This window comes from Cricetulus griseus (assembly GCF_003668045.3).
Source record: "Cricetulus griseus strain 17A/GY chromosome 1 unlocalized genomic scaffold, alternate assembly CriGri-PICRH-1.0 chr1_0, whole genome shotgun sequence".
NCBI classification, from domain to species: Eukaryota; Metazoa; Chordata; class Mammalia; order Rodentia; family Cricetidae; genus Cricetulus; species Cricetulus griseus.
In genome coordinates this window covers 158,762,213-158,773,560 of record NW_023276806.1, presented here as the reverse complement: position 1 = coordinate 158,773,560, position 11,348 = coordinate 158,762,213, and positions in this window count along the sequence as shown.

Here is an 11,348-nt window from a genome sequence, read left to right as displayed (position 1 = left end):
TTCTCCTAGCTCCCTCTTCCCATGCTCCCAATTTGCTCAGGGGATCTTGACCCTTTCCCCTAGGCTGGTGAAACCCACAGAAACATCGGGTGAAAGACCCCCAAAGAGGTACTTTCGTAGGAGGAGACCCCCGTACTCAGGAACCAACGAGACCACGATCTTGGATGCAAAACCGCAAGAGGCTTTATTTAGGAGACGGGTACCCGGACGACTTAGCTTTTCTGAGGCCAAGCACCCCGAGCCAAGGGAGAGGTGCCTTTTTATAGAAAAAAACACAAGCGAGGAACAGGGATTCTATTGGATGGTTCAAATGAGGCACAGAGCCATTCCAGATCAGCATATTCTCAAGGTCTGGTGTCTGGTACAACAGACTTGATTCCTCCCTCCGCGCCCAGGTGGCTGACCTTGGGACGAAGGTTCCCCATCGGGGGGGGGTGGGGGCGGGGGAAGTGGAGGCCGGCGGGGGCAGGGACAGCAGGATGAGGGGGAAGCAGGGCGGCTCCGCGGCAGCTCGCAGCTCCCGGACAAGCAGCATCGCCCGCGCTGCACTCTCCAGCCCCCATCCTTCCCAGCCCATCCCGGCTGCTCCAGAGAGAACACCCAGCATCGGCATAGGCGGGGGGAGACAGAGAGGCAGCGGGCCTTTCATTCCCCCATTTCTCTTGTGACTGAATGGAATCTTTCATTCAGAGGTCTCTGGATATTCTGGATAGCTGGTGGTATTATTGAGTTAAGACTAAGGCCTGTATTTAGAATGCAGGGACCAAATATGAGGATCAAAAATAGGATAACCAGAGGTCCCATGAGCGTGGATATAAGGGTAGTCAACCAGGGGGACTTAGCGAACCATCCTTGTTGAGATTCAAATAGCCGTTGTCTCTGTTTAAGCCTTTCCCTAAGTTTGGCCATGCTGTCCCTAACTATACCTGTATGATCTGCATAAAAAACAGCATTCTTCCTTGAGGGCAGCACATAGTCCTCCTTCCTGTAGAAATAACAAATCTAACCCTCGTCTGTTTTGCAGGACTACCTCAGAGAGTGATGTTAAGGATTTCTCAAGTGCGCTTACTGACTCTTCTAGGGCCTGGATATCGGTATGCATGGCTTGCTGTAGAAGTTTGAAATGACTAGTTTCCTGTAAGGCAACCGTACCGGTTCCTATGCCAGCTGCTATACCTCCCATAGTTATTCCCCCGAATAATAGGGCCACGGTTAAGGACATTGGCTCCCTCTGATGTCGGGTTGACTTCTCTAGTACCCTATAAATATATTCAGGTTGGTGATATGTGACCCTGGGCCAAAGTTCTGTCAATATACAAAAGTCAATAGTGGCATTGAGAACGGTAGTAGAGACGCAGGGGGTCAAACCAGTACTGCCTATGCATAGCCCCTTTCCTGAGACCTCAGACAATGTGAGCTTGTGCTGCATGGCAGTTTCACAACTGGTAGGCGCTGAGGTCTGGTGACGCCGGACCCAGACAGTGTCCCCGATCTGGTAGGAATGGGGAATGGTAGGATGGTCCCTCTGGTCTTTATAAGTTTTTTTAAAAGGTGTGAGCCCATATGGCCTAGGGGTATGCTAGGGGGAGTAGGAGGACCCAGTCTCTAGTGTCCCCATCAGGGAGTGATAGGTACTGGCATCCCCACGCAAGGAAGTTCCCTTTGACTTAGCATTTCAACCAGGGAGAATGGACGGCGAAATTCTTTTCCAAACTGCTTCCTGCTGACTTTGGGACGAAGTTAGGGACCCCAGAAGGTTGAAATGCTAGTCAAAAACAAAAAGGAATTTAGGCAATGGGGAATCCATCAGGGGCTTCTGGTTAGCAGACACTGTTGCAGAGATAGGGGGTGTCCATATCAGCAGACTGGTTCACATCCATAGCAAGTCTAGGGTTCGCAGTCTACTTAGAACAGTCTGAAGTCAGCAACTGGTACTCAGATGTCTGTCAGAAGCAGAAACCTGTTTAAGACATATTTAAACTAGGAACAGAGGTTAAAACTTATTTATAGAAGCCCACAGTGCAGAAAAAGCAGATATCTGGATATCTGTTCAAACAGCAAGAACATATTTATAACTTTGAGTCCTAGCAAAAACTACAGATTTGGGCTATAAGCATGTACATTTTTCTTCTGTCCAGAGAGCCAGGTATGGATTGGACAGAGGTGCCTTTGGCCTGATGAAAAGCCCTTTAAGTTTGTACTTAGATGACAACCAAAATAAACTTAAAAATTTTGAGCTTGTGCCTGAACAAATAGGTAGTCATTATTTTATCAGCTAACATACTTACTAGTCTATAGTGGATCTGACTGCCTGATGCTGTCAAGCTGACAACCAGTAATATTTCAGAGATCTGAGAAGGGTATGTTTTATCCGAATCTACTAAAAAGTGACAGAAGCCAGTTAGAAGCAAGTCCATATACAGTTAGCCAAACCCAAGTTTCTCCATTATCGTTGGAGGCAGCTGTCTCAAAGAACAACAATCTTCGCCAGGCCTATATTGTGAGAGGTTTTATTTTCTCTCTTTTGGAAGAGGGACATGGAAAAGACTGACTTTGTTTTGTCTAGGCAAAGGGGTACAATCAATTTTCCAGTGTCCAGCAGCTTTGTCCACAGTCTCGGCCAGGTTCTGGCAGGCGGCAGGTTTCACATCTGAGCATCTCGCTCACTGGTCCAGGTGCGGGAACTGAGGTGCCTCGTAATCTTCTTTGGAGATTTTGGGTCACTGTCAGGATCTGGCAGTCTGTCTGACATTATAAACTTTAAAGATAACAATTTAAATGCCATATTCTGAAGATCTCTGAAGCATTAGAGGTCTGTTTGTCTGTTTTAATTACTTGCCTTAAGCACACATTAAGTATCTACATGTGGCTAGGTAAGGTCTTATTTCTGGAAATAATTTTTAGTCTGACTGTAACTGGTTTTAACTTAGTAAGATGTTTGAAACAGCACAGCTGAACTTAAAACTGCATAGAGCTACCTTATATTCCTTAAACAGTAGCTTAACTTCTTTCTTAGGCAGGGTTTTTCTGTGACTTTGGAGCCTGTCCTGGAATTCGATCTGCCGGACCAGACAGGCCTTGAACTCATAAAGATCCATCTGCCTCTTACTCCCGAGTGGTGGGATTAAAGGCGTGTATCCCCAATGTTCTAAACTTAAGGCGTGTGCTACCAACATCCTGAGCTTAAAGGTGTGTGTTATCAACATCCTAAACTTATTTCTAAAATATAAACTGTAATATCTTATAATAGATCAGCATCTTTCATAAAACAAAAACTTTACATTGTCAGGCTTTGCTCAAAAATAATTTTAAATTGAAGCTCTTTAAGTACAAACATTAATAAAAACAAACATAAAAAAACTGGTTTTAAAAAGAAATTTAAATTCCCTTAAGGTCTTTCTGTAATATATAGAAGCATTAACATTGTAAATCTCAATTGAAAAACTTGTTTCTAAGATGGTACCTCTAATTTCCATGCGGTCATCTTTAGTCAAGATGGCGGTTTAAGTATTCTTTTTTTTAATTTTAGCAAAATGGCGACCAGTCAAGTCATATGAACATTTTAAAACAAGTATATATAAAACAGAATTAGCTTAATATGGTTAAAATTTTAGACATGAGAAACCATAGCACAGTTTACATTTTTCTCTGACTTATAATAACCTTTTTTCTGACTTTTAACAACTTTCCTCTGACCTTTTACAACTTGCTTTGACCCTCCATAACTTTCTGTAACAATCTTCTCTGCTATGACTTGCTTGCTTTAATTTTCTATAACCTTTTAGTTCATTTCTCTGACTCTCTTAGACATTCCTAGACAAATTTCCTTTTTATTATTTAAGTTTCCTATATTTTTTTTTCATTTTTCAGTCAACATAAAAATTTTGTCAAAGTCCCCTTTTCATGAAGTATAGCAAAAAGCACATTGATCCCTGTCCAGGTCGCTGGTGGCCTGTCCTGGATCTTCCGGATCATAGGGAGTATACATCCTATATGCTTCTTTTAGTCTCTCTAGAAAAGCGACGGGCAATTAGAGGGGAAAGGAAGGGGGGGTTAAAGGTATCATCCCGCGGCCAGCCCACGTCAAAAGCTGGCCATTCTGAGGAACAAAGAGCAATCCATTTGCGTTTATGCACATCAATTACAAAACAAAGACCAAACAACACAGAACAGGTTTTCGCAGCGGTTTCGACAGAGAGTTGAAAGGAAGAATTGAGAGGGGGGTCGAAGAAGGGGGCCCTCCTTCTTCGTCCCCAGTAAAGATTGCAAATCCCTCAAGCCGAGGGCCTTCTCCAAAGAGACTGGGAAGATATCCAGTCATAGATCTAAGTTCAAAGTACAAATCCCTCACGCCGAGGGCTCCAAAGTACAAATCCCTCACGCCGAGGGCTACAAACGCTACCAGGACGTCTCCTGGAGCCGCGGTCGGGAGTTCGAACCCGTCAGTCCCTCCTCGGATCCGCCTACAAATGTACACAGCTGTATACTACAAACGCAAGCGCAATTCACAAGACGGATTTAGACAGACAGGCAAGACGAGACAAGACAAAACAGTGGATCCGCACAACTCTTACCTCCCAAACGTGGGTCGGTGGTCCCTGAGTGGGGGGTCTTCATCCCGGACGAGCCCCCAAATGAAAGAACCCCAAAGAGGTACTTTCGTAGGAGGAGACCCCTGTACTCAGGAACCAACGAGACCACGATCTTGGATGCAAAACCGCAAGAGGCTTTATTTAGGAGACGGGTACCCGGACGACTTAGCTTTTCTGAGGCCAAGCGCCCCGAGCCAAGGGAGAGGTGCCTTTTTATAGAAAAAAACACAAGCGAGGAACAGGGATTCTATTGGATGGTTCAAATGAGGCACAGAGCCATTCCAGATCAGCATATTCTCAAGGTCTGGTGTCTGGTACAACAGACTTGATTCCTCCCTCCGCGCCCAGGTGGCTGACCTTGGGACGAAGGTTCCCCATGGGGGGGGGGCGTGGGGGCGGGGGAAGTGGAGGCCGGCGGGGGCAGGGACAGCAGGATGAGGGGGAAGCAGGGCGGCTCCGCGGCAGCTCGCAGCTCCCGGACAAGCAGCATCGCCCGCGCTGCACTCTCCAGCCCCCATCCTTCCCAGCCCATCCCGGCTGCTCCAGAGAGAACACCCAGCATCGGCATAGGCGGGGGGAGACAGAGAGGCAGCGGGCCTTTCACAGGGAACTCTTGCTCCTCAGACTGATAGCTGGGATACCAGCATGGGACTGAACCAGACTCCAGGAACATGGGTTTCAGTGAGGAAACCTCGGAAATCTATGGGACCTGCTGTAGTAGTACAGTACTTATCCCTAGCATAGGTGTGGACTTTGGGAGCCCATTCCACATAGAGGAATACTCCCTGAGCCAAGACACATGGGGGCTGGCCCTAGGCCCTATCCCAAAGGGCCTATAGCCTCTGATGACATCCTATGGAAGACCTCACCATCCAGGGGGAGCAGAAAGGATATGTGATAGGTAGGATTTTAGTTGGGGGTGGCGGTAGGGGGGGACAGGAGGGATAAGGGAACTGGGATTGTCATGTAAAACAATCTTTTTTCTAATTCAAATAAAAAATCTGAGAAAAAAAAAGAAATCAATTTTCTGAGCATTCTCTTCTATCCCAAACACACAGATACACACACACACACACACACACACACACACACACCCTTATTCCAGTATCAAGCCAATATCAATGCATTATAATTTTGTTTAAATTAGCATTTCACATGCACATTTTAATACTGCATAGATATTATTCATAGTAGAGTATGTGGTATGCTATATTTTTCTGTAGTGATCCCCCTCCCCACCATACTTTCTTGCACAATCTTTACAGTCAGCATCCTGTACAGTTAGTTTTGGGTAAATTGCTTGGTTTTCTAGTTTGCTATGGTTCTGTCAAGAATTAAAGTCAGGAGACCTGACTTTTTCATGAGAACTGGAGATCAAGCTTGTTCCTCATGCTTGCACAGCAAGTACTTCATTGGCTGAAGTACCTCCTCAACCTGTCTGTGCACTTTCATATACTTGGGACCAATTGATGGTTTTTTTCTCCATTCTTTCCTAGCATTCTTTCCTATGCTTTTAATTACACAGGGATATTGCCCATTTCAAATGCTTTTTGCAAGCCATAGTTAAGTAATTATATAAGCATCTTCTAATTACTAAATATGATTAATTATGTTGATTTTTCCTTTTCTTTTTCTTTTAATTGAAAATTGATTCTTCTCTCATACAATATATCCCAACCACATTTGCTCCCCACTCCACTCCTCCCAGTTCCTCATCTCTTCCCCAGATCTTCTCTCTTCTCTCTCTCTCTCTCTCTCTCTCTCTCTCTCTCTCTCTCTCTCTCTCTTTCAGAAAAGAGCAGGTCTCCAAAAGACAACAGCCAAACCTGACAAAACAAGATACAATAAGATAAGGCAAAAGCCCTCATATTGAGGTTGGACAAGGGAACTTTATCTAGGAGCAAAAGAGTCCCAGTAGCAGACAAAAGAGTCAAATCTCTGACTCTTATTTGCCCCAATCACCAAGGGGAGAGACCCAGTGGAGACTTCCAATTTAGACTCTCTCGTTGCATAATGTCTTACTGTGGGTCTCTACTCTCATCTGCTGCTGGAGGAAGACTTTCTGATGACAACTGGACAAGGCACTCCTCTATGAATACAGCAGAGTATTGTTAGGAATCACTTCATTGTGTGTGTGTGTGTGTGTGTGTGTGTGTGTGTGTGTGTGTTTTCCTGCTGTGTTTGTTTTTACCCTAGGTCTCTGGGCTATCCACTCTCTGGTTCCTGCCCATCCAGGCAGTGCAGGGCATGGGCTCCCTGTTACAGTATGAGTGTCAAGTTAAATCAAATATCTACTACTACAAGTTCCTTGCCACTATTGCCCCAGCAGATCCTGGAGGAAGGACAGATTGTAGCTCAAGGGTTTTGTGGCTGGGATGGTGTCCAGGTTTGTCTTTCAGTATCCTGCAGAGTACCTTCCCACACCAAAGAGATTAGAACAAAGGGGCCAAGAATCCATGTAGGCACCAGCAGTACTTCTCTACATTTAGTGAGCTATATGGATGTTGTCCTTGGCAGTGGGGCCCTGCTGTCAGTTTTCAGAGAGTACCCTTAGTCCTAGCATCAGTTTGGTTGTTTACGGATCTTCACAGGACCTCCTGGGTCAAAAACTCTACCACTGGAAGCCTTGTCTGACTAGAAAAGATGGCCACTTCAGACTCTGTATCCCTGTATCCTCTCTATTACTAGGGGTGATGACCCTAGGATCACTCTCTTAGATTCCAGGAAGTTTCCACAGCACTGTTTCTACATCATTTCTCAAGTTTTCCCCAATTCCAGCTGTTTCTCCTTCCATCTCCCTACCCCCTGATCCCTCCCACACCTGTCCCCATCCATACTGAGTCTACCCACAAAATTTTCTCATTCCAGGGATGTCCAGACATTCCTCAAGTCCCTCTCTTTCCCTAAACCCTCTGGGTCTGTGGATTATAGCTTGATTATTATTTACTTGAAAGCTAATATCCACTTATGTGGTGATATTTTGTTTATGATCAAAAAAGGTGATCCCAGCACATGCCTTTAATCCCAGCACTAAGGAGGTGGAGACAGGAGTGATATGGCTGGGTAGAGAGAGGAATATAAGGCGGGAGGAGACAGTCTGAGCATCAGTTAGTCTGAAGCAGTCTGAGGATGCAATTTGAGCCTTCAACCTGAGGATTCCTAGAGACAGGCTAGTCCACTTTGGTTTGAGGATTTGGCATAGGTAAGAAGTCTCTTTAGTGGCTGGCTCCTTTCCTTCTCTGGTCTTTCAGCATATACTCTGATATCTGACTCTGGGTTTTTATTATTAAGACCTATCAGAACTTGTGCTACACACTTTTAAGTGAATAAATACAATATTTGTCTTTCTGGGTCTCAGTTACCTCACTCAGGATGACCTTTTTCTAGTTGCACCCATTTGCCTGTAAATTTCATGATGCCATTTTAAAACAACTGATTAATACTCCATTGTATAAATGTACCACATTTTCTTTATCCGTTCTTCAGTTGTGGAATCGCTAAGTTGTTTCCAATTTCTGGCTATTATGAATAAAACCACAATGAACATAGTTGAGCAAGTGTCCTTGTGATAGGATGGAGCATCCTTTGGGTATCTGCCCAAGAGTGGTTTAGCTGAGTCTTGATGTAGGTCAATTCCCAGTTTTCTGAGGAACTGCCATATTGATTTCAATGGGGTCTATACAAGTTTATTCCCACCAGCAGTGGAGGAGTGTTCACCCTTGTTCTATATCTTCACCAGCATGAGCTGTCACTGGTGTTATTGATCTTAGTCATCTGACAGATGTAAGATTGAATCTCAATGTGGGTTTTATTTGCATTACCCTGATGACTAAGATGCTGAACATTTCTTTAAGTGTTTCTTAGTCATTTGAGATTCGTCTATAGAGAATTATCTGTTTAGATCCATATCACATCTTTAATTGGATTATTTGGTTTTTTAAATATCTAGTTTCTTTAGTTCTTTATATGTTGGAAATTAGCCCTGTATCACATATGGAGTTAGTAAAATGTTTTTCCCGTTCTGTGGGCTACCTCTTTATCCTATTGATGGTATCCTTTGCCTTACAGTATCTTTTCAGTTTCATGAGGTCCCATTTATTTATTGTTGATCTTGGTGCCTGCACTATTTGTGTTCTGTTCAGAAAGTTGTCACCTGTGTCAATGCATATAAGGCTGTTCCACACATTACTTTCTATTAGGTTGAGTGTGACTGGTTTTATGTTGAGGTCTTTGACACACTTGGACTTCAGTTTTGTGCAGGGTGACAAGTATGGATCTATTTGCATTCTTCTGTATGAATGCATCCAGTTTGACCATCACTATTTGTGGGAAATGCTGTCTTTTTTCCAGTGTGTATTTCTGTTTTCTGTATCAAAAATCAGGTGTCCATAGCTGTGTGAATTTATGTCTGGGTCTTCAGTAAGACTGAAAGACCCCCAAAGAGGTACTTTCGTAGAAGGAGACCCGCACCCAGGAATCAGTGAGACCACGAGCTTGGATGCAAAACCGCAAGAGGCTTTATTGGAGATACGGGTACCCGGGAGACTTAGCTTCTGTGAGGCCAAGCGCCCCGAGCCAAGGGAAAGGGGTCCTTTTATAGGGAAAAAGGCGCAAGCTAGAAGCAGGGATTCTATTGGCATCCCAATCTTCTACGTCACTGCTGATTCCTCCCTCCTAGATAGGAGAGAGTGCCACTGAAATATTCAACAATGATTATGGGATATGTTTCTGTGATAGCTATTCTTTCTTGTCAACTTGACTACATCAGGAATGAATTTAAAAACCAAGCCTCTGGACAAACCTCTGAGGCATTTTTAGTTAACTGGATCACTTGCAGTAGGAAGACCCACCTTAAATCCAGATCACTTGAGGTTACAAGACCCACCTTAATTTCAGATCATTAGATCTCAGAGGACACACCTTCTCCTGGCAGCCCACACCAGGAGCAAGGAAGAAGCCTTCATTTTTTTTTCCTGCTCGCTCTCACTCTCACTGGCAAGTTCATTCCTTTGCTGCTCTTATTCATTACTTCTTTGGGATTCTGACATATACTCAAGACCAGCGGAGACATCAAGCCTTGTGGACAAAACAGCAACAGGATCCTTGGACTTTCTGTTGTTGGGCTGGCCTGTAAGTCACTCTAATAAGGCTTATATATTTTTATGCTATTGGTTCTGTTCCTCTAGAGAATAGTATTTACTCTTGTTTTCTTTTCAGATAATGTATTGCTGTGTGGCCCAGGCTGGTACTCGTGGCATTTCTTCTGCCTCAGTCTCTTGGGTGCTGGGAATACTAACTACTGTGAGCTATTGTGCTCAGCTTATTTACTTTGTTATAAAATATCTCACTTAAAAAAGATTTATTTATTATGCATACAGTTTTCTGCCTGTGTGTTTCCATACATACCAGAAGAGGGTACTAAATCTCATTACAGATGGTTGTGAGCCTCCATGTGGTTACTGGGAATTGAACTCAGGACTTCTGGAAGAACAGTCAGTGCTCTTGATCTCTAAGCCTTTTCTCCAGTCCATCACTTTTTTTTTTTTTTTTTTTTTTTTTTTTTGAGACAGGAGTTCTCTATGTAGCCCTGACTGTCCCCGGAACTTGCTTTGTAGACCAGGTTGGCCTCAAACTCACAGAGATCCACCTGCTTGTGCCTCCCGAGTGCTGGCATTAAAGGTGTGTGCCACCACAGCCCGGCAGAAATATTTCACTTTTAATACAGAAATAGTTTTGGTGTTGACGTTTTCCCACACCATATAATACAAATCTTAAATTTCTTGCTGGTTACAGTGTTAGGAATTTGTCTCTTCTATTTGAAGCATACTTCTCTTCTTTACTCGACTTTCTCAGATCTCAACGTGTTAGGCCAAATCCCCAGCAAAAAAACATAATAAAACCAAAAGCTTCAGAATACCTGAGGCAGATACGACTCACAGCCTTCATTTTATGGTTGCTCCCCATCAGTCTCTGGAAGCTATGTAGGACTTCATTTTCCCTTCTAGGGGTGTGTGTGTGGGGGGGTGGGGGCGTGGGGATTGGGACATTGTAGGCTTCCAGTTATGCAGTATGGGTACAGATAACCGAGACATTATGTACCCAGTTCTGAAATACATTGCGTGTGCACCTAGGACAAACGTATAAACTTTCCATAGAAACACCGTCTCAGTAATCAAAGTGAAAATTGTCACTAGAGCAGTCACTTAGCAAGGAAAACTCAGTTCTTTGGTTCTTTTCCACCCCGAGACAAATTCCTTCAGAAAAAGAACCACGGAGTTGGTGCTCATGGAACCGATCCAGCAGCACAAGAGGCTTGGGATTTAAAGATGGTTAGCTCAGAGGCTTAGGCCACCTGAGTTTGTTCTCAACCTCCAGGGTTAGGGTTCAATTTGGGTTAGGTCTTTCTTAATTATCAGCTTCACGCGGCTGCTTCTTCATGGAATCCTTTCCTAAACCAACATCCACGTTAATTTCCTTTATTAGAGACTTCCTCACATTTTCTTTGTGATGACTGTGACATCCTTTTGTGGCAACTGACAGCTGCCAAAGTTGGCCTCTAGTTCCCTGTCTTTTACTCTGTTATCCCTTTCCCTTTTCCCCTTATGTTTACATAAAGAGTTGTTAATACTAGCTCCCTACGTTCCCCATCTTTTACTCTGTTATCCCTTTCCCTCTATGTTTACATAAAGAGTTGTTGATACTAGCTCCCTACAGGCCACTGTGAGCTCCATCAGGCCAAGGGACCTGAGAGTTCAC